The 27,932-nt window shown below is 35.2% G+C and overlaps 1 long non-coding RNA gene across 1 annotated transcript; it reads left to right on the top strand.

Moving 5' to 3' along the window:
- Nucleotides 1-8,688: 8,688 nt before the first annotated feature.
- On the top strand, nucleotides 8,689-10,289 carry LOC143549810 (uncharacterized). Its single transcript, XR_013138206.1, has 3 exons — nucleotides 8,689-8,903; nucleotides 9,198-9,362; nucleotides 9,788-10,289. It is a non-coding gene; the product is annotated as an uncharacterized LOC143549810 (long non-coding RNA).
- Nucleotides 10,290-27,932: the final 17,643 nt, after the last annotated feature.

The raw sequence follows: 27,932 nt of genomic DNA, 5'->3' as shown, positions 1-27,932 counted from the left end.
GACTGAGGATGAACTGGAGAAGGTTGTGCAACGAACTCTTCCCTCACTCAAAGAAGTGACTGATGATGACATAGAAAGATGGTTCAAACGTCAGAAAGTGGGAAAGATCATCAGTTCTTATCGGTATGTAGATCAAGAAAGAAAAGATGTTGCTGCTGCTTGGATTGAGGCTAATCAGGTGACTACCTTCAAGACTGTTTCTAAGGTACATGGTGATATTGTCTCCTGGATCTATAATTCAGACCTTAAGGTATGTATAGTCAAGTGGGAAAAGGGTGTCCAGTATTAATAGAGGATAATGGATGTTTTAAATCTACCGCGTTGGGATGTACGTACCCTCGTGAGACGTCCATTTATCAATCGTAGGGGTCACCGAACGGCTGAGTGGTTTCATCAACACTTACTGTTCGAGGTCAATCATGGCTTCAAATTCTTCAAGCCTCAGGTACCAAGACGTAAACGCGTTGATGAGATTGATCCAAGGACCGGCTGGAAGAAACTTGTCTTGAGAGTGAAGCCACCTAAGACAATGAAAAAGGTTCATGTGAAGACAATGCCTCAAGATATTTATCTGTCTTTCAACCGCTGGTACTATGACAATCATACTGGCGAGGCCGTTATTGTTCGTGGTCGAGAACTGCAGACCGAGCTCATCAAGATAATCGACCCGATGTGGTTGGTTAATTTATCAGAGACAGACAACGACGTGATATACAGGAAGCAGATTTTGTTTGAACGCTAAGAAGATTACGACCTGGCTATGCAATTCCAACGAGTCGTTCGTGTGTGTCACGAACATGGAATTCATAGTTGCAGAGACTGGCAGTCCAAGCGCTTCAAATAAGTTAAAGACAAAGAGCTCAAGACGAGGGGGTGTCTGTTAGTGCACGGTTTTGCGTCTAGAGTCTTTGTATTTATCGTTAATCTTTATTTATCAATTAATGTAATATTTAATGTTTATATTTATCTAATTCGTTAAAGTTATGTCTAGTTCGCTAGGAATGTTAGCGAACTAAGACTAGTTTATTAAGGAGAAGTCTAGTTCGCTAGGGATGTTAGCGAACTAAGACATTATAATGTATCCCCTCCTAATTCGTTAGGGGATGTTAATGAATCAGGGGGTGGTTCGTTAAGTTAAGTTATGTAATGAAGGGGAAGCTGGTTCGCTAGGGGATGTTAGCGATCCCATATCGCCTTCTATATATAGTGAACTACTGTTCACTTTAATGTAAGCTTTTCAATTATAAGATTTCAGAGTCCAGATCTCTCTCAAGCTTCACCTAATATTATACAAACACTATTGATAACTTAATGATAATATATATACAACACTGAATATATGTTAATTATGAGCTAGATCCTTACTCGTATTAATCTTATATACAGATCTGTGATCTGTGTTTATTGTTATTGATTGCTGTATACGGGAAGATCAAACATAATCCATTCAAAAACCCTAACTCTCATTTCCATCTTCCATAATCTCTACACACACCCAAAACACACACACGCCTTACCAAAATCGGCTAACAGAAGGAAGAAGATTCGAGACCAAACAAACATTAGTATGTGTTAGATCTTTATTGTACAAGATAGATACAAGATTTAAAGTCCATAATCAAGCTAAACGAGACCAAACGAACTCATAAAGGTATGTTCTTGACCTTAAAGTTTATGTTTTAATAAATGTTTGGCCTTGAAACTTGACACTATAGTAGATCGGGTCTAAACGAGACGTAAAGTAACGAACTTGACGTTAAAATGAACTTAATAAACCCACGGCTAGGCATGGCTCGTTTAAAATGAACCCCAGATCTAGTCTTGAACATTTTAAGCTTAAAGATCCAAACTTTATGATTTCCCAAGTCAAGCCTTACCCGGAAATGATCACGAGAGCGCTTAAGGAGTAAGATAGCATCATGTTAAAGGTTTATATGTTAAATAATAATAATAATATTAATAATAATAATGAAAGAGTAGTGGGTGAAGACCCAACCAGTAACTTTTGGGTTGTCCAAAACCCACCAGCCCAAACCCGTACAGTGGAGAACCATCAGGCATCAATTACCTTGCAGCCAAGCACACCTCGATTACAAATAACATTCAAACCCAATCCGAGTTCGATTACAAGGGTGGAAATCGCTCACTCAATAATCGATTACAAGGGCAGGCTGCGTACATTGAACTCGATTACGAGTGTAATCGATTAACTTTGCTTACAACCTTATAATCGAACACAATTACTTAGTCGCATGCAAGTATTGTAATCACATGAGTACGCTGATAGTTTACAAGAAGCTCGCATACAATTATACTAGGACCCAGACTCGAATACATTGACCCAAAATGAATTCATCAGCTCGGTTACAGGGGGCTGGTCGCATATGTAAAGAAAATCAATTACACTACAGCTGAACACAGGGTCGAAATTCGATTACAATGACCCCAAATCAATCACAAGTATCATCGATTACAATGATAGGTCGTTTACAAGTGATCGGGTCAATTATGTTACCAAACTCGCTTACACGGCCTCATCGCTTACAATCCAATTCGATTTCATTGTAATCGATTATGTATGGAACTCGATCGCAGTGTTGTAAGCTGATTACGATTGAACAACTCGATTACATTAACCCCAAGTCGCTTACAAGATCAGTCGCATACAGTTGTAAGCCGATTACAATTGATGAACCCTAAACAAGTCTATTACAAAGATGAACACACATCAATTCGATTACATTGTAATCGAGTCCCATATAAGCTCGATTACAATGCCCACAGACCAATTACACCAGATCGATCACAGTCAGGACCCGTCAATCTCTCTTGATGACTGCATACAGTGGATAAAGCCAATTGAAATGGGCTGGAAAACAATGGGCTGAAAAAAATGGCCCAGTTTGCGGGCTCTTGGGCCCATATTAGCCAAAACTTGTTGTTGGGCTTGACCCATGTTAATCAAGTTAGATAGTTGAACCCGTGTGTTTATACATGTAAAGGCATGATCGTTTACATGTACACATAGGGTTATACATGGAAATCCACATGCATAAGGTAACCCGTGTGTCGTATACATACACATATACGTTTTTGTATATACCCATAAACACACCTGACGGTATATGAGGAGAGAAAAGAGCTCAATAAAGAAAAGAAAGAGAGAAAGTAATATTAAAATAATTGAAAACCTACGACCTTAGGATTGAAAATAAAATCTAAGTAAATGTAACCTAAACGAACCATTAGATTACACCAGACTTAACCATTTTGGCTAAAGTACGTATATGACGAGTTTTAATGCGTGACTTACATACAGTTAACAGAGCTCAACTAAATAAAGGAATCACAATTAACGGAGAAAGAAACAGGATCCAGGTGATTTTCTATCCCCACTTCCTTGTTATGTTTTTCGGGGCTGTGTGCATACTCAATATGTTTGTTAATACATTTATCCTAAGTGATAAATGTATGCCTTACTTGGTTATGTGAAAAGTATGAATGATTGCTTGTCAGTACGTGAACGATCTTCGGATATTGCACACATTGTCAAGTTGTAATGTTATGTTAAATGATGGTACGATATGTATGTATGTTATGAATGAATGTAATAATGGGATGATGATGAAAAGAAAAGTAAGGATAAAGGATTGCATACCCTAATAATATATGCGAAGGATAAAGGGTTGCATACCCTACTAATATATGGTAAGGATAAAGGGTTGCATACCCTACTAATATATGCGAAGGTTAAAGGGTTGCATACCCTAATAATATATCCAAATGTTATAGGGCGAAATACTCTTTAAAACGTAATGTATGAATATGAAAGACAGAAAGTATGCAGGTAAGTAAGTATATTGTAACAATAGTATAAAAATATAACGTATGTATGAAGGTATGTAGTTATGAATGTATTGTATGATTAACTAGAACTCACTCAGCGTAGCTGACTTTTAGTATGCACGCAGCTGAGTAGGATGAGGCAGCTCGCTTGAGGGGAACGTGTGGCATTGAATAAGAGGCTGGCATCTGAAGACTTAAGACGTTTATGTTTAATGTTGTTTATTTTGAAAGACAAGTTGTTTGTTTAAGACAAGTTTTGAATTGTTATGAAATGTTTTATGAAAGTTTTTATATTCCGCGAATATTTGTATTAACTCTGATGATTAGAACGATGTTAATGAGTAAATCCAACGTCCAAATGTGAGGCACCGGTAGCGGGGCCTTACAATTTAAAACGTTATAGGCTAGATCTAGGGTTTATCTATGAATCATATATTCCATTGAGTTTGTCTAGTCCATTTTAAACATCAAGTTTGCATTTTTATGAAACATCTAGACCCGACCTACTCTAGGGTTAAGTTCCATGGCAATCCGTTCACAAAAACGTAACATTTAAAAGTAAAGAACATACCTTTATGTGTTTGCTAGGTCACGGCTAGCTTGATATGAAATATTAATCTTGTATCTTGTTCGTTTATCCAAGATTTATAAGAATCTAAGCTCGGTTTTCGGTCCTTGATCTTCTTCTTACTCACGGCCGACTAGGGAGGGTTTGTGTGTGTTTTGAGTGTGGATAGAATAAGATGGATAAGAATGAGGGTTTTCGGGAGGTTTAAGGGAGTATTTATACTCTCTTAAGCCCATGAACCTAAGGCTCATCTCATCCCTTATTCCATCTATTTCCCTCCCAAGTTAATGCTCTTCTTTATATTTAATTCTAATTAAATATGGCACATGTTCAACAAACACAACTTCCTTTATTTATTATTACCAAATTTAGGATGCTACATATATATATATACACACACACACACATATATATATGATTGATTTCTTTTGAGAACCACCTTGAGTTTTTAGAACTCGAAAGAACTCAACGTAACAAAAAAATTGAATTTTTTTACACATATGTAATACGTAAGTGTAAGTAACGTAAAAAAATTACAGTATTTTTTTACACGCCGAATCGACTTATTACACATGTTTAACTAACATTTAAACTTGTGTAATTATCAAAAATCTTATTCTCTCTTCTGATTAATTTTTTAATCAAATTTATTCTCAGTCACATATTCAATACATATTTAATTGATTATGTGGTCCATATTGAGTTCTTAAAGTTCTTACAACTCAACAAGTTCTCAAAAGATCCTTCCTATATATATATACACACATATGTATGTAGGTGTGTGTGAGAGATGGAGAGAGAGAAGACCCACCATTTACCATTAGCGCCCGGCGTTCCATAGCCCCTTCCCTCTTCGATGCCTCTTCAAAGGCGCCCCTCTGCGGTGTACAAGGGCATCAAATCTTATGTCACACCCCAACCTACGGCGGAAAATGTCGGGGCGTGAGCTGATTGCCAAAACTCACAAGGTACTATCATGCAATTGTAAAGCGACAGTACCTAATTAATTTATTAATTGTCAACGAACATTTAAGTACAACAAAAATAGAGAAAATTACAATACAAAACCAACTATTCTTGTTTATGTTTAACATCCTAAGGTCATCTTTACGTGAGCTTCAGTTCGATAAGCAATCCAATCTATAACCTGCAAATGCGTACAAAATATATATATTTGTCAACAACACATGTTGAGTGAGTAGATTCACCAGTTTTGACATGAACAAAATGATAATATATAATGATATAAATAATAGAGTAAAAATAAGCAAAACTGTTATCTATGAGTATAAACAATGAAAGTGTTAAGCAAGTAATGAGTGTCGGTGAAACCATTGCCAATGCGATCGGGCTCCGGCCACTACGACGGTCGTATGATCATACTATAATGAGATTATGTTGGACCTCTCCGAATGCGATTCAAGTAAGAAAGTAAGCAAATAGCAAGTAACAAACAGTCATTCAATTGATACACAACACAAAGATCACAGTTTGCGTTTGAGAAATAATAAGATAAATAATTTAATAAATGGTACACAAGTGTCCCCTAAATGTGAGAAAACGAGTAAAATAGGGGAGTGATTACTCACCTGATCGGATGAACGAAATGAGTGACGATGAGTGAGATGAACCCTTCGGGATATACCGTCAAGGATTTCTAATTAAATAATATAATATTAATTTAATTATAAGAGATATAACATGATTTAATAAACTAAGATTTCGATGGAGATTGAGTTATGATTGTGATCGAGATGTTATTACTTGAATGATCGATTAATCTCTACGGTCATTGTTATTAATAGTCTTAATAATTATAAATTCTCAAATATTTACCCATGATATAAAATTAAATACCTAAATAATTTAGATGATTAAGATATAGGATATGCTTGTAATAATAAAATATAAATAAATATTCCGTTCAAATATTTTATAGAAAATATATTTATTACGTTTAGTATACACACACACACACGAAAACTTAACGAGATTAATTGATAACAACGAGAATTTAAAAGTGTCGGTTAACAATAGAAAGTATCCATTCGATCTTTAATATTAATCATACATAATTCATAAACTTTAAAGCCTTTTAAAAAAAATAAAACAATAACAGCGTCCAGGGGGCTCGAACCCGCGCCCCTGGCTGGTTCAGTGGTTAACACACACAACGCAACCAGTTGAGCCACACAACTAGTTGATTATAAGATGAAAAAGATTATTTAAAAACATATGCCGACGTTACCCCTAATTCCTATGAACCCTAATTCCCAAATTCGTCAATCCGCTTAATGTTTGAATCAATAATGTTAGGGTTGTTGCAATATGAATAAAAACGAACATGCTGCATCATATAATTACCTGATTAGTTGATTGGACGTTGGTCAATTTGGCCAAGGCAGCGATGGCTTGAACCTCATCATAAACACGATACAAACGACAATGATAATACAATTAGATCAGGGGTATAGTAGGCGATGGTTAGGAGATGATGTGGGTGTGATTATTTGAAATATTAAGTTCGTTACCAGGATTAATATGAACAGGGTGGTGTCGGCTGTATCTATTACGAAGAACAGATCTCTTAAGATTGATTAAACATAATTAGGAGTGTCGGTTAGGCCGCGTTAGGCAAATTTAACAATATTTTAATTTGATTTCCAAACAAACGGCGTAAATTGTGGTCCAAGAATGATAATCGGGTTGCGTTTGCTAATTGGGTAATGGGTATTGGTCTGGTATACAGGTTAAAGAGTTATGGGTTTTGGATAATAACAGATTTTGCTAAATGGTCCTTTAACTTTAATTTTGAAATCACAAATTGGTTAAACTAAAACTTTAGGGTGTAAAACGAATATAATTGAAAGTTATTTATATATATATAATATTAATGAAGAATAAAATAATATTTAATAATATTTACTCGATAAACGCGATATTTAAAATGATAAAAATTTCCCGGACATGAAATGGATCGGGTAACGATTATTAAAATAACAATATAAAACTCCGAGTTGTTACATCTTAAAGTTCTAAATAAAACCTAAATGACAACTAGTCACGAAATTCAATGAATTAATCAAGTGATATTGAAATTTCTTAACCCCGATTCTTACATACACACTCTATTCTTGCCATAACAAATATAAAAATCTTCATAATCTATCATCCTATTATGGACTCCGCAATTTCAAGTAATTTATCATTAAACTAGTTTTTATCTCCCGTATTACGGGTGCTGTTTTACATTACTCATTTTTAATATTTATATATTTTTTGGGTTTATTTTATTTATTGTAATGAAATTTATAATATACTTAGAGTTTGATGTTAAAAAAGTTTCACCAATAACTAAGATGCATATAATAATTTTTAGTATATCCTATTTTATAGGATTTTCACATCAATAATTTAGTGAGAATAATTTTTAATTTAATGAGATGTTATAACCCGTTTAAGGAATATTTGGGTTTGGTAAGACTCATACCCGTGAATTCAGGTCAAATGCATGAGAAGCCTCTATTTAAAAATCAAGCAAATCTGATTACTCCAAAAAAAGGGGGAGCGACCACATCGCAACACGTAAGATTTTTATGTTTTCGTTTATATATATTATAAACTGAAAAGTGCTAGCAGTCTAATTCAATTTTATATTATCATTAAATTGAACATAGTATAAATTAAATAGGTGATACAAAATAACTTACGATGGCGTAAATATAGTTATTTATCACAAAGAACAGATATTTTATACAAATAGCACTTGAACCCATCATAAATATAGTTATGTATCACAAAAAATAGATATTTATTTATAATATAACAATTGTGAGGGTCGGTGGTGCATAAGGGTACTACATCATGCTTTTCTTTTCGTAACTTGGTCTCCGGCTTTCAAACTGTGCATCGTAAGTTGTAAGCTTCCTTGATGCATCACATCTTGCAACGTGTTCACCACGTGTCCGCTAAACTGCCATGGGCTCTACGTGTCCCACCATTTCATCTGCACACAACTTAACATACATATCTCATAAAACACATTCCTGTCTCTCACTCTCTCTCTCTCTCTATTATATCGTCATTCTTTCAGATCTCGCCATCGCCATTGTTTTCTTCGTCTTTGTAATCCATCACGGTGCTATAACACAAAGAGGGTGATTCTAGAGACAGAAGCAGAGAGAGAGGAAGTGTTTGCCTGTTGTTGTTGTTACCGGCAATTCATGGCAGTGATTTCATTGGCTTTGGCCAACTTGGTAAAATGATATTTATTTGTTGGTTAAAGTTGTTTTTCTATTCGATTATTGTTGTGTCTATAAACGATTGCATGATTTAGGGTAGAAATTGAGCAAAATTAGGACATCAGTTAGAATACATGTGATTACATTATGTGTCAATGAAATACTTAGTTACTATTTGCAGCATGCTTACAATATTGTTGGTTTGGAGACTCTTGCGTAACAAGTTGCAAGTCGCATTCACTTAAATAGTTAGTATATATATATATATAATATATATCAACTTTTAAGCTTTCTGCTTTGTTCGGTTGTTTATAAATTATATTTATAGCTGTAATACATGATTACAGTTCGTACGATACCGGTATTTTAATGAATTTTTCCCTTTGGTACCGGTATCATACAACACATTTTTGGTACCCGTACCAAATTTTTGCAAATTTTGGTAACGGTAATGGTACTGAGCTCATCCATGTATTATCAAATTGTGCATACATTAATAGCTTGAAACTGATGGACATCATTATGTTGTATTTTTTTAAAAGCATGATGATACAGCAGGTTAATTGATTAGACAGTTTGACCGTTGCAAGTCAAAGTTTAAGGTATGCTTCTTTTAGTTACACTTTTATGGCTGCATTTGTACTTTTTAAATTTTAATTTATGTTTGGTGATATACGTGTAGGTGTGACGAGGCTGTGACGAGTTAAGTGTTTATTCTCTTTTCGCGTGGCATAATCTGATGCGAGTTTCTCCACTAGCAACTTCCGTTTCAGCCATGGTGGTCTAATAGATGGATCAAGCTAAACAGTGCGGTCGGTAATGGTTCAATAAAATCTACTTCATATATGGGTAATACTTTTAATTCCGCGTGTGTGTTTGGTGTCAATATATATATCTAAGTGATTAGCAACTTTTATCTTACAAACCCATGACTTTCTAAAGTGCAAATTCACAGCCAATTAACAAGTTCATCACCTTTCATTGACTCATGTAAACCTTGATCTAATACAAAAAATGTGTTCATCGAAACTTGATTTCAAGAATGTTTCGGCGACATGGGAATGCATTTTAGATTTTTGTATTTTCGATCTATATATAAAAATTGATTTTGATTTGACAAATAATATTAAAGTTTTGAGAAAGTTTTTGCTTCACAAAATACTAAAGCAACCGATGCATTACATTGGAACTGTAGGAAAAAAAATATGTCAACTATGTCAATTGGGGGGTAAACGCTTGAAGCAAATTTTGAAGAATGGATGCAAGATGTTTTTTGCTGAACTGATTGATAGATTATGTTGAATCAAAGAACTTGGAATTAGAAAACAATATTCATTGCTGGTAAAGATGTCCTTAAGAGTCACTCACGATGCACAATTGTAAGCACCGTAGTTTGTACTAAATTTTGTTGGTTATAATCGTGTTTTATTTTATGTGGCATTTACAGTTCGTATGAACAATTAGTGTTTTAAGACGCCGCAAAGTGCCATGTAATACATATTTGTTTACTTTGTAATTTAGTTCACACGGCGATTCGTTTTAAAGTTTGGTTATATATTTCTTCGTTGCATTTATGTTTTGAGTCGAGTTAGCATCTTTAGATGTTTACGGGTTGGTTTTGTTTTGTCACAAACTCTAAACATATTCAAATCAATCCCCCCCCCCAACGCAAGTGTAGCATCCCGAAATTTCTAAGAATAATATTTAATATATTATTTAATTATGGTGGAAAACTTTACTTGAGTTAGTAGAGAAATAATAAATAATAAAGATGGAAGGATAATTAGGCTAATTAGATGTAATTAATTATGGACCAAAAAGGAAAGATGGGCCTGAGGTCCATGGGCTTAAGGGAGTATAAATACCCCTTAAAACCCTAATCCTTTCAATTTTCATACATCTCTACACTATAGCCTACACCATCAAAAACACACACTTTTTCAATTCCCGTTTTTGAGAAAACCACCCATAAAGACACAAAGATTCCCTGAGATCTGATCGTCGGATTGGTCTCTAATTTTAACAGAGTGTTCATGACATATATATAAAGATTTCCACCGAAGATGTGTTCGATCAGAGGTAGGGATGTCCGGTCTTTATTAGCAAAGCCGTAGCAGCTCAAAAATGAAGATTTCGGCGACTTTTCAGCTTTTCCGGCCAATGTAGCGGCGGTTTACGGAGAAGGTGAGCTGATGGGTTTGTAGATCGGGGCAAGACGGTTCCGTGGCCACTTGAATCACTCAAATACGAGTTCGTTTGATATGGTTTTGGTCTATTCAAGTGATTCGAACAAAAACATCAAAGGTACGTTTTTGTTAAAAAGGTTTACTTTTCGTGTACGGATTTACATGAAAATTGATAGGATAATAGATCGGGTCATGATTATTGATAAAGTAATGAAATTGATAGTAAACGGGTTAGTTGGCTCATTTTGGGTAAAACGAGTAGTGTTCGGTTTGCAAAAAGGACGGGTAAACGAAGTCGGTTTTGCATGAAACTTGGTAGGGTAAGAAAATCGAACCTTATTATGTGATAAAAATGTGAACTTGATGATAAAAATGGACTAAATCAACTTGTTAGTTAAAGACCTAACTAAGACAGGTTTACGATCGATAAAGGTTTAAACTTTATACCTAAAATGGGTTAGATCTTGATGACCTAATAATATTAGGTGTTAAACGGTTAAGGAAAGTTGTCAAAGGTGGTTACAAGTCATGATATGGACCGTTAACAGTAAACTGAGCAAGGAAAGAAATGAAAAGATAGAAAAATAGGAACTGGAAGCATCATACATGGGGTTCTCGGTCAACACGAGATCTCAACGACCAGAGTTTTCGGTCAACACGAGATCTCGGTGACCTGAGTTTTCAGTCAACGCGAGTTCTCGGTGACTTGAGTTATCGGTCAGCATGGGTTTTCAATCAAATACGAGTCTCGGTCAGTGTGGGTTCTCGGTTCCAAGGGTTTGTGGGCCTGAACCCAGTTGGGCCCAGATGCCTTAATGGACAGTTGGGCCTAACTTAACTAAGTCCACAAGATGCTAAGCCCATATCCTAAGTTAAAACAAAACTAGCTCATCATCATGAACTAAACAAACAAGCCCAACTTAGAAAGTGCGTTGGTAAACTAAAATACCGACTTAAATAATTATACGGTTAATTAACAAATATATGTATATATTTAACAGTTAGCCGAGCTCAGTTAAAGAATGGATTAAATATTAACGGCGAGCGTAACAGGATCCAGGTGAGTTTCTAGCCCCATTTATGTGTTATGTTTTCGGGGCTGTGTGCATACTCGATGTGTTTGTTAATACATTTATCCTAAGTGATAAGTGTATGCCTTATGTGATTATGTGAAAGGTAGGAACGTCCGCTTGTCAATACATGAACGATCTTTGGATATTGCACGTACTGTCAGGTTATAATGCTATGTATAATGAAGTATGATACATATGTATATATGTTTGAAAGTAAAATTGATGTATGGTTGTATGGTAACGAAGAGGGAATCGAACCCTACTAATATTCGAGGCAAGAGGGACCGAGCCCTAATAATACTCGAGGAAGGAGGGACCGAGCCCTAATAATACTCGAAAAATGAGGGACCGAGCCCTAATAATACTCAAGGAAGGAGGGACCGAGCCCTAATAATACTCGAGGAAAGAGGGACCGAGCCCTAATAATACTCGAGGTAAGAGGGAACCGGGACCTAATAATACTCGAGGAAAGTAGGGCGTAATGTTCTTTATAACTTAAGATATGAAGTTAAGTAAGTATAATATATAAATATGAAAGTATGATTGAAAGTATGTAAGTATGAACGTATGGTATGTTGTATGATTAACTATAACTCACTTAGCGTAGCTGACTTTTAGTATGCACGCAGGTGAGTAGGATGAGGCAACTCGCTTGAGGGGAACACGTGGCATCGAATAAGAGGCTGGCATCGGAAGACACAAGACGTTTATGTTTAATGTTTTGTTTATTTTGAAAGACAGGATGTTTGTTTTAAAATAAGTTAAGGATTATAGTAATGTTTTATGAAAGTTTTAATATTCCACTTATATATTTATTAACTCTGATGTTTCGAACTATGTGAATGAGTAAATTCAACGTCCAAATGTGAGGCACCAGTAACGGGGCCTTACAACAGGGGTCAAAATACTAGTTTTATTCAGATAGCATTTACTTGAACTTTAAAAGATACGACCATCACCAACAATTTGAGGCTACACTTTAAACTAATCGAATTTGCAACTTGAGAAAAGCACTTTCATTCAAGACCATATAGAAAAAAAATAACGTATGTCATACTGCTTATATGAATTTTGACGAGATTTAAAGTCATTTAGGTCGTGATTAAAAACACTATTTTGCCCAAAAGGTTATAAAGATGACATTTATCTATAACATGTTGATTGTTCATATGTATCATCATAGCTTTACTAAAGCACCAATATCACTTGAATATATAATGAAACGTTATAAACATCAACACATTATAGAAATTTGTCTTCCTTAAAAACTACCCAATCTACTTTCAAAGAATAATGTAGCAATGATGTATATGAAAGAATGTTTTAGTTCAAAAGATATAAATGTAAGGGTTATTTATAGTTGTATAATAAAAAATGAAATCATTGTTAATAAATGCAATAAAATTGTATTTGACCATTTTTGTATGAAATTATCCTGATTAATAAATGCAAAATAATGTTGTGGTTCAAAAGATATGAATATAAGGGATATTTATTGTTGTAAAATAAATAAATTATATCTTTGTTAATAAATGCAATAATATTATATTTTGACCATTTTTTAATGAAAATATTTGATTAATAAATGTACTCGTATCAAGGGAAAGGTAAAAATGCAAAAGAAGATAAAAATGAGAAGTGTGACAATGATTTGTGATAAAAAAAACCCTTAAAAAATCATAACTCAAAATATAAATAAAGAACGAAAATGTAAAAAAAAACTAAAATGTTTCCCTGTCATTCCCGTTTAAAGAAAACGTTGAAAAGACGACGAAAAGACACAATGATGAAATAAATAAAAAAACACAATGAGAAATAAAAACAAGACCTGATAGATCGCAAAGAATAACACAATTCCGAACAAATATAACACAATGTGTAATACAACACAATATCAAGAAAAAAAAAGACTATAACGTTATAAGTTACAACTAACACCAACAATTTTGAGGTTGCACTTTAAACTAATCAAATTTACGAGTCGGGAAAAACGCTTTCATTCAAGACCATATAGAAAAAATTAATGTATGTGATACTACTTATATGAATTTTGATGATATTTCAAGTCATGTAGGTCGTGATTAAAAACACTATTATTCCTAAACGTGATAAAGATGAGACTTTTCTATAACATGTTGACAGTTCATAGCGTATCATCATAGCTCTAACAAAGCACAAATATCACTTGAATATATAATGAAACACTATGAACATCAACACTTCCTTAAAAACTACCTAAACTACTTTTCAAAGAAGAAGATAGCAATGATGAGAAAAGAATGTTGTGGTTAAAAAGATATAAATGTAAGGGGTATTTATAGTTGTATAATAAAAAAATAATATCTTTGTTAATAAATGCAAAAATATTATATTTGGCAATTTTTGTATGAAAATATCTTGATTATTAAATGCACAATGATGTATAGAAATGAATGTTGTGGTTCAAATATATGAATGTAAAGGTTGTTTATAGCTATATAATAAATAAATAATTCTTTGTTAATAAATACAATAATATTATTTTTGACAATTTTGTAAAAAAAACTAGTGGTTATCAAGATGGCACGTAGATGAGTTTCTAGAACAAAAATGAAAGACACACATGTAAATAATAGATATACATCCATGTAAGTAATGAAAGGCTATAAAGGCTTGTACATCAAGCTTAGAAAATTGTACATATCATGAATAGTAGGATTATGTGAGTGTATATGAGTTTACCAATTAGTATATATATAATTTCTTGATTAATAAATGTATTCATATCAAATCTCAAAATTGTAGTTTTTGCATCAGTAAATTATACAATAAAAAGTTGATATTTTGATAACTCCCACTTTTGAATTTAACATTCTTGTGTAAACATGAAAATTATTTCGATCAATTAACTTACTCTATTGTAGTACTATTTGAAATTAATGAATGCATAACTAAGATGCATTTAAGAAACATAGATTCATCGTCTTGGAAGTATACTTTCTCTGGTTCACTGATTTTATGTTTTATTTTCTCTCTTTAATTAACAAATAATAAAATTATGTATAGTTGTTTAGTTTGATTTATAATTTGCTGCATTTACAAAGGTCTTACTTACACAATTGAAGGAGCTTGTTGATGCAGTTCAAGTGAAAGTAAATGCCATAAATGTCTCTTTCTGTGTTCTTTACTCTGGATTCAACAATGTTAAACCTAAATTTGTTATTCCCATTATGTCTATGTCAACTTATGTTAAGATTGACAGTTTGAAATTGTATAGCTCTTGAGTAATCAACCAACCATGTTAGATGAAAATATTTGTTTTTCTCAACTCCGTACAAATCAATAATGTTTGAAGAACTGTTCACAACATAAAGATTAGTAAGTCTTTATCAACACTGTCAAAAAATAAATCTTTTGTGACCGTAGTTGCAGTTGCAAAACAGTCGCAATTGCTCTGTTGTAACATCCTATTTATTATTATAATAAATAAATAAATTTTATTTACTTAATGGTGTGTTATTATTTAGTTAAGTTAAATAATCATAATAGAGTACGGGCTTGTCCAATACAAGATGGAAAAAGGATGGTAATGGGCCTTAGGTCCTTGGGATTGGGGTATTTAAACACCTTAAACCTTCCTAAAACCCTAAACCCTCATTTCCACCTAGGCTCCACACTCAAACACTCTCCTTTATGCCGGACCCAGATCCAAGTAAGAAAGAGGGTGATTTGCAGCTGATTTCCGTAGACAAACAAGAAATACGTCTTGAATCAGAACCGAAGCAAGAAACACGTCCAGATCTACGTCTAGACTTGAACCCGAAACGAAAAAGGTATATTTTTTATATAAATGTTAGGTTGTAGACATCGTTTGTCTTAAGATTTTATATGATGGAAAATCGGGCCTTATAATGTTAAAAAAACATTAACTTTATAGTAAACGACTTAACGAGTGAGATACGGGACAAACTGGGACATTTGGACCGAGTTAAAGTAAGAAAATGAAGTTGTTATGGCCCAGAACTCGTTTCATCAGTAAAACAGGCATAACGGGATGTAAGAAAGTGATTAGAGTGGTTAAGCATGAAAAACCATATTCGATTCGAGTTCCTGAGAAAATTCGATTTGTTTGGTGGAAGAACGAATCGAATCGAAATTAAACGAATCGAATCGAATTGAAACGAATCGAAACGAAATGAAATTAATCAAATCGAAAGAAACTCGATTCGATTAGAGTGAAACTCGATTCAATTAGAATGAAACTCGATTCATTTAAACTTCAGTTTTTTGATGAATTTTTAATAAAAGCTTATCAATGAGAATAAAATTTTTTCAAGCTGATTTGGCAGCTCGACCCAGCCACGGCATCTGCCCCTTGGACTCTGCTAGGGGTTGCTGCCCCTAAAACCCCACTGCTAGGGGCGCTGCCCCATGTCCCGGTTCATTAGAGGTTTTATTATCCTAGAAATATGATACGAATAAGAGTAGTTAACTGATACTTATATTGTTACACATTTAGCCGTGCACATTTAATTGATATTTATTATCCAAAGGTTCTTGAATTGCTGACTCCACCATACATGTCCAAGGCTAAAAGAGACCAAATTTCAACAAAGTTTTCTTGAAAAAAGGTTCAGAAAATTTTGTGAATTAAAAATACACAGCTGTGTATGGTGACGTTCAACATGTATGAATTATTTTCTTTGTAACTGAACTTTTTTATTTCATCGGTCATGTAATGTCTCAGGTAACACAATAGTTATTACATAGAAGCAAAACAATCAAGCGGCAGGCAGAAAAAGTACGCAAAATTCACGTAGGAACTATGCATAGTTTATACAATTGTAATTATGCAACATAAACAGAATTTTGTAGTTTGAAGCACCAAAAAATATCTAATTCCTCTGGTTAGTTGAATCCATCACATAATACATATACATACAAATGAAATAACGGAAATTGACATATACATACAAATAAAACAAAAGTAACTGGCCAGGTAGTAGCTCAGCCATCACACAACCGTTTGACCATATATCTGTTTTATTATTCTGTGGCACCGAATATAAGCTCTGATGCACGATTGTGTCTTGAACAAATATATCATGAAACGTTCGGCTCTCCTTTCACCTAAACAATAATGAAAGATGATAAATAAAGAGTATATAACATGAAAAGTTGAAAACTATAGTTGATGTGTATGTGGATTCACCTGAACGGTATATAAATGCGTAAGAAACTAGATGTGAGATTGATCTCACTAGTGTGATCTTGATACAACTTGAGAACTATGTATAATTAAATAACTTCAATCATATTAAAAATGAATTTAGGGAAATTTCTCAAAATAATCATTTTTTATCATGATTTTCCACAATTAGCCCAAGACCAAATAAAATACCCAAATTAGCCAAAAAAATTCCGTCGGATCCGACTAAAACCATTTCAACGTTTTAATGGATCCAACCGAATTTTTTAAAATTTCATTGGAGCCAACTGAATTTTAGTGGGGCCAACTGGATTTTATTCATCTTCTACCTCTCAAACCCTAAACTTCCATAACCAACTTCCATCTCCATCTCCATCTTTCTTATTTCTTCACAACTTCAAGCAAATAAATAGTGCAAATCGCTTAATTTTTTAATGAGAGCACAACCATAGTGTTCAATTTCATCTATAAAACAAAATCAAAAGCCCCCCGAATTGAAAAATCTAGGAATTTTTGGACAAATTAAACAGTCGGATCCGACTGTTCAGACATTGTTTTCATCGGAGCTAGCCGTCTTCTCCTTCGACGGTTCTTCCAGTTAATTGATCTGCCAGAATCTTAAAATTAACGTAGGATCCAACGAAACATCAAGCAACGTGGCGTGTTGGGATAGGCTACAAATTCAGTCAGATCAGTTAGTGTTTTGGTCGGGTCCAACGGACTAATATGGCTAGTTTGGGAATTTGTTTTGGTCTAGGGCTAGAATTGGAAAACCTTGATAAAAAATGGCTAGTTTAGGAATTTTCCCATGAATTTATGCTTCAAATTCCTAATAAGTAATTAGACTATCCTCTATGGTGGGGGCATTGAAGCCCCTCCACAGTGTCACCTCCACGCCACGTGAGAACCAGGGGCTTCGCCCCAACCTATATTGCCTCGCTGTGGTTTAAAGCCCCTTTGTCGCCCATTATATATATACACACACACACATGTGTTTATGTAGGTGTGTATGAGAGATGCAGAGAGAGAGGGCCCACCATTTACGCATTAGCGCCCGGCGTTCCAAAGCCCTTTCCTCCCTTCGGCGCCCCCTCAAAAGCGCCCCTCTGCGGGATGCATAGGCATCAAAGCCCCAAAAATGCCTCCAATTACACCCATGGTATCAAGTCTTTTCTAAATAAAACCTAGATGACAACTAGTCACGAAATTCAATGAATTAATTAAAGTGATATTGAAATTTCTTAACCCCGATTCTTACAAGCACACTCTATTCTTGCCATAACAAATATAAACATCTTCATAATCTATCATTCTGTTATGTACTCAGCAATTTCAAGTAATTTATCATTAAATTGGAGAGTGCAAGCAATCTAATTCAATTTTATGCTATCATTAAATTGAACATAATAATATAAATAAAATATGTTGCAAAATAATTTACGAAGGCGTAAATATAGTTATGTATCACAAAAATTAGATATCTTATACAAAAAGCATTTACTTTCAACCATCACCAACAATTTGAGGCTGCACTTTAAAGTAATCAAATTTGCAACTTCAGAAAAACACTTTCATTCAAGACCATATAGAAAAAAAAACGTATATCATACTAATATAAATTTTGATGAGATTTCAAGTCATTTAGTTCGTGATTAAAAACAATATTTTGCCCAAACGTGACAAAGATGAGACTTTTCTATAACATATTGACTGTTCATAATGTATCATCATAGCTTTAATAAAGCATCAATATCACTTGTATATATAATGAAACACTATGAACATCAACACATTGTAGAAATTTGTCTTCCCTTAAAAACCACCCAATCTACTTTTCAAAGAAGAAGATAGCAATGATGTTTAGAAAAGAATGTTGTGGTTCAAAAGATATAAATGTAAGGGTTATTTATAGTTGTGTAATAAAAAATGATATCTTTGTTAATAAATGCAATAAAATTATATTTGACCATTTTTGTATGAAAATATATTGATTAATAAATGCAAAATGATGTATATAAAATAATGTGGTGATTCAAAAGATATGATGTAAGGGTTATTTATAGTTGTATAAGGGGGGAGGGGTGGTGGATGTGGTGTGATCACTCATCATACCCCACCCAATTATATTGTGCCACATCACCAACCCAAATTCCATCACATGTGATGGTTTTTTACTAGGGGTGGTGGTGTAGTGTGATGGAATTTTTTATTTATTTATTTTTTTTGTAACTTTAAAAATTAAAACAATATTTAATGGAACTTTAAAATAAAAACAATAGTTTAAAAATAAAAAAATAAAAGTTACAACGAACGTCTACTCCTCGTCTGAATCCGGAAATTCCAAACCTAAAGAACCTATATGCGCAACAAGATCCCATCTCAACCGATGATGAATATCGTCATCCCGCAAGTCTAATTGGACATCATCGGGAACGGGAACATAAGTCGGAGGATCCGGTACCCAATCTGGAGAAATTGCATTTCCATCTTCTTTTATTAACATATTGTGCAATATGATGCATGCATACACGTAGCTATAGATCGTGGGTTTTTTCATTGCACTAACCGGTCGACTGAGTATGCACCATCTACCCTTTAAAACACCGAAAGCTCTCTCGACATCTTTTCTTCTGATTCTTGAAACTTCTTGAACGCCTTTTCATTGGTCTCGACAGGAAACGAAAAGGCTTTCACAAAAACATACCATTGCGGGTAGATACCATCGACAAGATAGTAGCCACGTCTGTAATATCTCTAGTTGACAAAGTACGGACAGAAAGGTGCGGTACCATCTGTTACGTTCTAAAACAACGGTGATGTGTACAGAACAGTGATGTGGTTGTTTGAGCCGGGAACACCAAAATAAGAATGCCAAATTCATAAATCATTTGACTCAACCGCTTCTAGTGAGATGGTCGGTCGTTTGATATCACCCCTAACATACGCCCCTCGCAACTCCCGTGGACAATTCCTCCATTCGATATGTGTACAATCGATGCTACCGAGCATCCCTGGAAAATGCCATCTAGCCTCATGTGCGGCGTAAAGACGTGTTATGTCGTGTCTTGTTGCTTTTCGTAGAAACTCTTTGGCATTTAATTTTATAATCGCGTTACAAAAGAATTGTAGACATTCACGTGAAGTTCTCTCAGACATTTGTAAGTATTCATCGAATTGGTCGGGTGGGTTACTTGTCGCTAGTTGACGAATACCGGATGTGCATTTTTGAAGCGGCGTAAAACTTCGTTTGCCTCTCGCGTCGTAAGATTCTTGAAACCATTCTTCGTTTGCTTCGACATCGGCTACAATCTTTAAGAATAAAGATTTCGGCAAACGAAAGCGTTCCTTGAACGTCTCGTCATTGTATTTCGGCTCCTCCACAAAATAGTCGTTCATTAGCACGTCGTGGGCATGTATACGATCACGCTACACCACCTTTTTCTTTGGACGGCTCGGGCCTTCAAGTTATTTGTATAGCAACGGGAACCATTCGAGAATGTCATCGTCCGAAGACGAAGAGCTATCGGTGTCTAAGGGCATCGAGTGTTTCAGAAATTCCATATTTTTTTGTTGTGAATGAAGGGGAAGTTTGAAAGTGTTTTTGAGTTGGATTTGGTTTTGATTTGGATTTGGTTATGTTTTTGTTTTGGTTTTATATTGGTTTAACCCCCCCCCCCCAACGGCTAGATCCCCACCCAACGGCTACATTCTTTCTTGGAAACCACCCCCACCAAGCGTGATGGCCATCACGCAAAAATCCAATTTCTTCGTGACCATAGGACCGGCGGCGGTGTGGCTTTCCTCATCACGCGTGACGGGGAGGCCACCACGCACCGCCCCGTCCGCTCTAATAAATAAATGATATCTTTGTTAATAAATGCAATAATATTATATTTGACCATTTTTGTATGAAAATATCTTGATTAATAAATGTTCACATATCAAGGGAAAAGTAAAAATGCAAAGGAATACAAAAATGAGAAGTGTGACAATGATTTGTGGTTAAAAAAAACACCTAAAATATCATAACTCAAATATAAATAAAGAACGAAAACTTTAAAAAAACTAAAATGTTTTCCCAGTCATTCCCGTTTCAAAAAACAAAGAGAAGACACAATAAAAAATGACGAAAAAACACAATGATGAAATAAATAAAAAACACAATGATAAATAAAAAAACCTAATAGATCGCAAAAAATAACACAATTCCAAGCAAATTTAACACAATGTGTAATACAATACAATTTTAAGAAGAAAAAAAAAGACACAATGTCAATAAATAAAGACGCAATCAATAACGAAATTAAACAAAAACACACAATGATAAATAAAAAGACACGATTTTATTTCTTCAATATTGTGTCTTTTTTTAGATGAGGAAGACGGTGGAAACATTTTTGTGTTTTTACATTTTTTATTTTTTTATTAAATTTTGAGTTGTGCTTTTTTTATTAATTTTTCATTATTATTTTTTACAGGTTTTTTTTTTCAACAAAGTTTTCTTATTTTTCTCATTTTTGTTCTTCTTTGTATTATTAACCTGACCTCTCATATAAAATCTCAAAATTGTAGTATTTACATCAGTAAAGTGTGTAATAAAAAGTTTATATTTGACAACCCCCGCTAATTTGAATTTAACACTATTGTAAACTTGAAAAATTATTTCGATCAATTGTTAACTTGTTTGTAGTACTGAAGTTAATGACTGCGTAACTAAGATGGTTTTAAGAAACATAGATTCATTCAATAACTTTATATTATTAATCTGTTAGATTAAAAAAAAAAGCTGAAGACATGTATTTAGAAACCATGTTAGATTAATTTGCTGCATTTACGAAGGTCTTGTTTACACAAGTGAAGGAGCTTGTTGATGCAGTTCAAGTGGGAGTAAATGCCATGAAAGAATAATTAGCGTCTCTTTATGTGTTCTTTATTCTAGATTTAAACAATGTTTAAATCTGAATTAGTGTTTTTTATGTCAACTCATGGTAAGATTGATAGTTTGAAATTTCTGTGTCAACGATCATGTTAAGATTGATAGTTTTAAATTGTTTTGCATATATAGATCTCTAGTAATCAACCAACCATGTTATATGAAATATTTGTTTTTCTCAACTCCGTACAAACCCATAACGTTCGAAGAACTGTCCGCAACATTAGTAAGATCTTCACTGACAAGAAGACTTAAGTGATCCCTTACAACCGATTTAACAATTACTAGACGAAGATATGTATAATAATATTACCTTTCACATTTATCATGTTTATCATTTTTAAGCCGATGATGAAAGATCGTTTACGAAATCAACCAAATCACATTTGTGTCGTTCTCTTTGTTTTTCAGTTGAATTTGAGTTCTCTTTGTTACAAAAGGCTTGCTCACCCCGTTTCAAATATAAATATATAATGTTATTTTAAGTAAGCACTCTAGATGGATCAAGTTTCTTTTTACAATCTTGAAACAGAGTGCTGCCAATAATATGAACAAAACTTGTTAAACTGTAACGTCATATTGTTCCTTCACATACCTAAATCTCTCAAAAAACAATGAAGTCAACGAATAAGCAAGAGATTAAAAACTTGGAAAAACATCACGATTGTTGTCATTAACCACCCCGTGAAATAACCAGTGGCGGATCTAGACTCGAAACTGAGCCGTAGCGCTCAAAAAAAATTTCTCATATTTAATACAATGTTAACGAAACGAATATAAACAACACGACAACAAATAAATTTAAACTAACCGGGTTAACGAACCAACAGTGGCGGATCTAAGTTGGGCTGTAAATATCTCCTCTTTGGTCTTTGATAGCTTGAAACCGAGCCATTACATCTTCTTCATTTACTTTATCAAACATTTCTCTTTCGACCGCACAAACTAAAGCATTATTCAACTTTAAAATCGCAAGAAAGAGCCATTTAGAAAAAGAGTCTTCATATTCATTATGACCACGAAATGATAAACTATTTTCTAACAAGAATCTCGAACTACGAACAGAATCCAATAATCGATACCAATTTGCAATATTTTCTTCATTACTATGCTTAGTGACATTCGCCTCACAGGATCGCTTTTGGTTCGGATTGTCACATTTTTGCACCGAATTATTATGAACACTATTAACTTCCCCCAACGTGTTCCTTTAAGGCACCCGGTTTACTCCAATTACAAAATCCTTCACTAACAAAAACCTCTCTTCCACCTTGATTACCAACACTTCCATTAAACAAGTAACAACATAAGCATTTTTCTTGTTTAGTGCTATACTCCAACCAATCATATTTATCAAACCATTTGGCATTAAAACGTCTCCGGCCACTATAATAGTTTGACCATTTAAAGTTATGACCTCGTGGTTGAAAAGTTTTTTTAACAAGATATGCTCTTCTTACGTCATCTATTGGATTAAGATGATAACTAGTAATAGGTGGTCATCGGCGGGATCCGAAGGAAGATTATCCAAATTGATTTTTGAACGTATTGAAGGACTTAAAGTCGAAGGAATATTTGAACTTTGACCGATATCTTCATTTTCTTGCAAATCAACAACCATATTTGAACATGAAGTTGGAATATTTAAACTTGGTGAAGATGAACCAATGTCATAGTTTAATTTCTTTTCTTTGACGTTTAAAAAGGTTGCTAATAAGAGCTTGTTTACTCATCTTCAAATATTCAAAGTTCCTAAACAAAATTTGAAACAAAAACTTAATATCAATAATCAATAACCAATATTCAATTCCAATTTGGCAATTTACACATAAAACTAAAAGGTAATCAACTCTAATTTAAACATAAACCTTAAATACCTATTCAATTCTAATTTAAACCTAAACCCTAAATTAATTTTAATTTAAACAAGAAATTGAAAAATCTTACCTGTGGGCGGTGGTGTGGAGATTCGTCTGTGGTGATGTGGTGTGGAGATTCGTCGGCGCCGACGGTGGTGGTGGTGTGGACTGGAGTCGGCGGTGGTGTGGACTGGAGGTGTGGAGGTTCGTGTGCGCTGCTGCCTGCTATTGTATTATTATTTTTTGTTAGGGTTAATGGTTGGGTTGGGTTAAGTGTTGAAAGGTGGTTGGGTTGCTTTGATGGGTTTTTTTGTTTGGGCTTTGGCTTTTGATTGGGTTTAAAACATAGATTGGTGGGCTTAAAATCTTAGCGGCAACGTTTTTTTTTTCCAGCAGTAACGAAACAAGAAAATCGGGAAAAAAAATTTACACTACCACCAAAATTTCCAGCAGTAACGAAAAAAGTTGAGCCGTAGAGGAGGCTACCCCTTGTATGTATGTATGTATGTATGTATGTATGTATGCCACTATTTAGTGTTTATTTCTTATCGTGTATGGGTATACACGTTATGTCAACCCTACTTAAATCTCTCAAAGAAGATAGTAAAGGAATGGGCAAGATATTAAAACTTGTTGGAAACACATCATGATTGTTGTCATTAACCACCCCGTGAAATAACATGGCTGTAACCATGAGTTCCATGAAAGAACACTCGCCATCATCACCCACCCGATTGAGAAATTGTTCGTTTGATGAAACATATGATGAATAACTTCAAACAATAACAAATGAGTTAATTGGCATTGTTATTTCTCTTAAGTTTGAAGACAATATTCTAATATTTCTTAAACTTGTTATCATGGTACACTCCCATAATGTGCTACACCTAACCCGTTATTACCTTTTCTTATTTATGTTTTTGCCAACTTTGATACTTTAACCCATCAAAGTTTATACAATTATACCTACCCAAGACAAACCTATAGTCAATTTCTACAATTAAATATATTTTCATATTTTATAACATCTCACACGTAAAGACTTAAGTTAGGAGAGTATATATTTGATAATATTATAGTATATCTTGTAATCAATTGTGTGTCTGTTAATTTTGTTAACTTGATGATTTATGGAGGGTTTGTTGTATCCTTTGCCTATATAGTTTCATAATCAATAAACATATTTTGAGGTTGATCCTATAATCACTCTTACATGGTATCAGCCATATACCTCCACCCTCTTTACCCTAATTGCCGTCATCCTCATCTGCCGTATTCCATGGCTTCCTCTTCTTCTGCTTCAGATTCTGCCCTACCCATTAACACCCTTCTCCATCTCACCTCTCTCAAGCTTACTTCCACAAATTACCTAGTCTGGCGTAATACTATTACTCCTATTTTTGCTTACCAGCAGCTCCTCTCTCATGTAGATGGCACCTCTGTTCAGCCATCTCCCACCATCGCCGCTGACAACAAAGTCGTTCCCAATCCCGACTTCCCGGTCTGGGTTGAACGCGATCAAAGGGCCATCATACTCATCAATTCGTCTCTCTCTGAAGAGACCGCCACCGAGATTATAGGTCTCACAACAGCCCGTCAGATTTGGGCAGCCCTTGAAACAGCCTACAGCAACCCCTCGATTGAACGAGCTCATTCTCTTCGTGATTCGCTTCACCAACTTCTCAAGGGCACCTCTTCGGTGACCGATTACTGTCGCAAATTTAAGTCGTATTGTGACCAATTGGCTGCAATTGGACAGCCAGTTAATGAGTCCGAGAAGGTTCATTGGTTTCTTCGTGGTCTTGGACCGTCTTTTGAAGGTTTCTCTACCGCCATCAAAGCTGTCAAACCACCTCCTTTTTTTCGGGATCTTATGTCTCAAGCGGAAAGCCATGAGCTTTTTCTTCAATCGCTTCACTCTGCTGCCGCCCCTGTTGCTGCGTTTAACGCCCAGCACTCCCGGTCGTATTCTAATCAAAACCGCAGCCGGGGTGGTTCTGGTCGTGGTGGCTCTCATCGTGGTAACTCTCGTGGTGGTAATAGCAGCCGTGGATCGAATTACCGATCCCCTCGTTGTAAATTATGTAGGAATTATGGTCATTACGCATCTGCTTGTTCTGATTATACCTTTACTAAACGAGAACCGTCGACTGCTGATGATATTGCAAAGGCTTTCCACGCGCAATGTCATGTCACCCATGATCTTCCAGATTGGACGGCTGACTCCGGAGCCACGGCGCATATGACTCCGGATCTTGCTTCTCTTCACCATCACGGGCCTCCCAAAGGTAATATGTGTGTCACTTTTGGTAATGGTGATTCACTTCCCGTTACACACATGGGTACTTCGTTTATTGGTAATAATTTGCCTCTTCGTGACGTATTGGTTGTTCCTAATTTAACGAAGAAGTTACTCTCGATTAGTAAATTGACCACGGATCTACCGGTAGATGTTTTGTTATCTCAACCATTTTTTACTATTCAGGATCGCAAAACCAAGCAGGTTCTAGCTAAAGGACGCTGTGAGAACGGACTCTATGTGGTTAAAGATGGACCTCAAGCTCTTGTTGCTAGGCATAATGTTTTAAATAAAGCATCTTTTGAATTATGGCACAATCGCCTTGGACATGTTTCGTTTGACATTATTTCTTTATTACATAAATTGGGTGTTTTGCATGTTACTCTTGTGAGTTAGCTAAGTGCCACAAATTGCCCTTCAACACTAATTCCAAGCGGTCATTGAATCCTTTAGACCTTGTCCATTGTGATTTATGGGGTCCTGCACCAGTTACCTCTAAGGATGGTTTTTGCTATTATGTGGCGTTTGTGGACGATTATTCGAGGTTTACTTGGCTTTATCCGTTAAAGACCAAGACAGGTTTTTATTCCGTTCTCGCTACCTTTATCAAACTTGCTGAAACACAATGTTCGAGAAAGATAAAAGTCTTTCAATCGGATGGTGGATCTGAATTTGTCAATCACACCGTTCGACAAATACTTGAAGGAAATGGCACGTTTCATAGACTTTCTTGTCCGTACACACCTCAACAGAATGGTCGTGTGGAGAGAAAGCATCGGCATATTGTTGAAACTGGTCTTGCGATGTTGTTCAATGCTAATGTTCCTACTTCTTATTGGGTAGAGGCGTTTAGCTCAGCAACATACATCATTAATCGATTACCCACACCGATTTTGAACAACAAGTCTCCTTTCCAAATGCTCTATTCGCAAGACCCGCATTATGGTAATTTTCGCACTTTCGGTTGCCAAGTTTTCCCGTATTTGCGGGATTATTCTCCTCATAAATTGGCACCAAGGAGCATCTCGTGTATCTTTATTGGGTATAGCACCCAATATAATGGTTATTGTTGTCTTGACCCGGCTACCTCTCGTATCTATATCACCCGCTATGCGCGTTTTAACGAGACGATCTTTCCGTTTGCTGGTCAATCAGCTCCCTTAAACGAGTCTATATCTGAACTTCATAGCTTCCTAGAAGACTCACACTCACCGACCACCTCATCCGCTTCCCAACTCCCCACTCCATCGGTACCTACTACTCCAACTAAATTTCCTAATCCCGTTACTCCTTGCACCTTATGCACTTCACCTTCTGGCCTACCTTCACCGATTCACACTACCATCAGCCCACTTCCTCATACCCACCAGCCAAACCAATCTGCCCCCAACAGTCCACCAGTTCCAAACAGCCCACCAGCTTCTCCCAACGGCTCACCCGCTCCTCTCAACGGCCCAACATCTTCACCCAATTTATTCCATGCCTCACCTGACCCTACACCCTCTAATATTCACCCGATGCGTACTCGTGCAAAGAATGGTATTTTCAAAACTAAACACCTCGCTGACTTTGCCACTCTAAACCATCATGCTTTGCATGCTGCCCTTTATGAGGAAAAATTGCCAAAGGGAGTTAAATCGGCCATTAAAAATCCGAAGTGGTTGGCGGCTATGAATGAGGAACTTGAGGCTTTGCACAGAAACAATACGTGGACTCTTTTACCACGTCCGGCTACGACC

The sequence above is a fragment of the Bidens hawaiensis genome, unplaced genomic scaffold (assembly GCF_021521415.1).
Source record: "Bidens hawaiensis isolate Kalapana, Puna unplaced genomic scaffold, B.hawaiensis_p1.1 tig00000978_1, whole genome shotgun sequence".
NCBI lineage: Eukaryota > Viridiplantae > Streptophyta > Magnoliopsida > Asterales > Asteraceae > Bidens > Bidens hawaiensis.
This window is presented reverse-complemented; position numbering and strand designations above follow the sequence as displayed.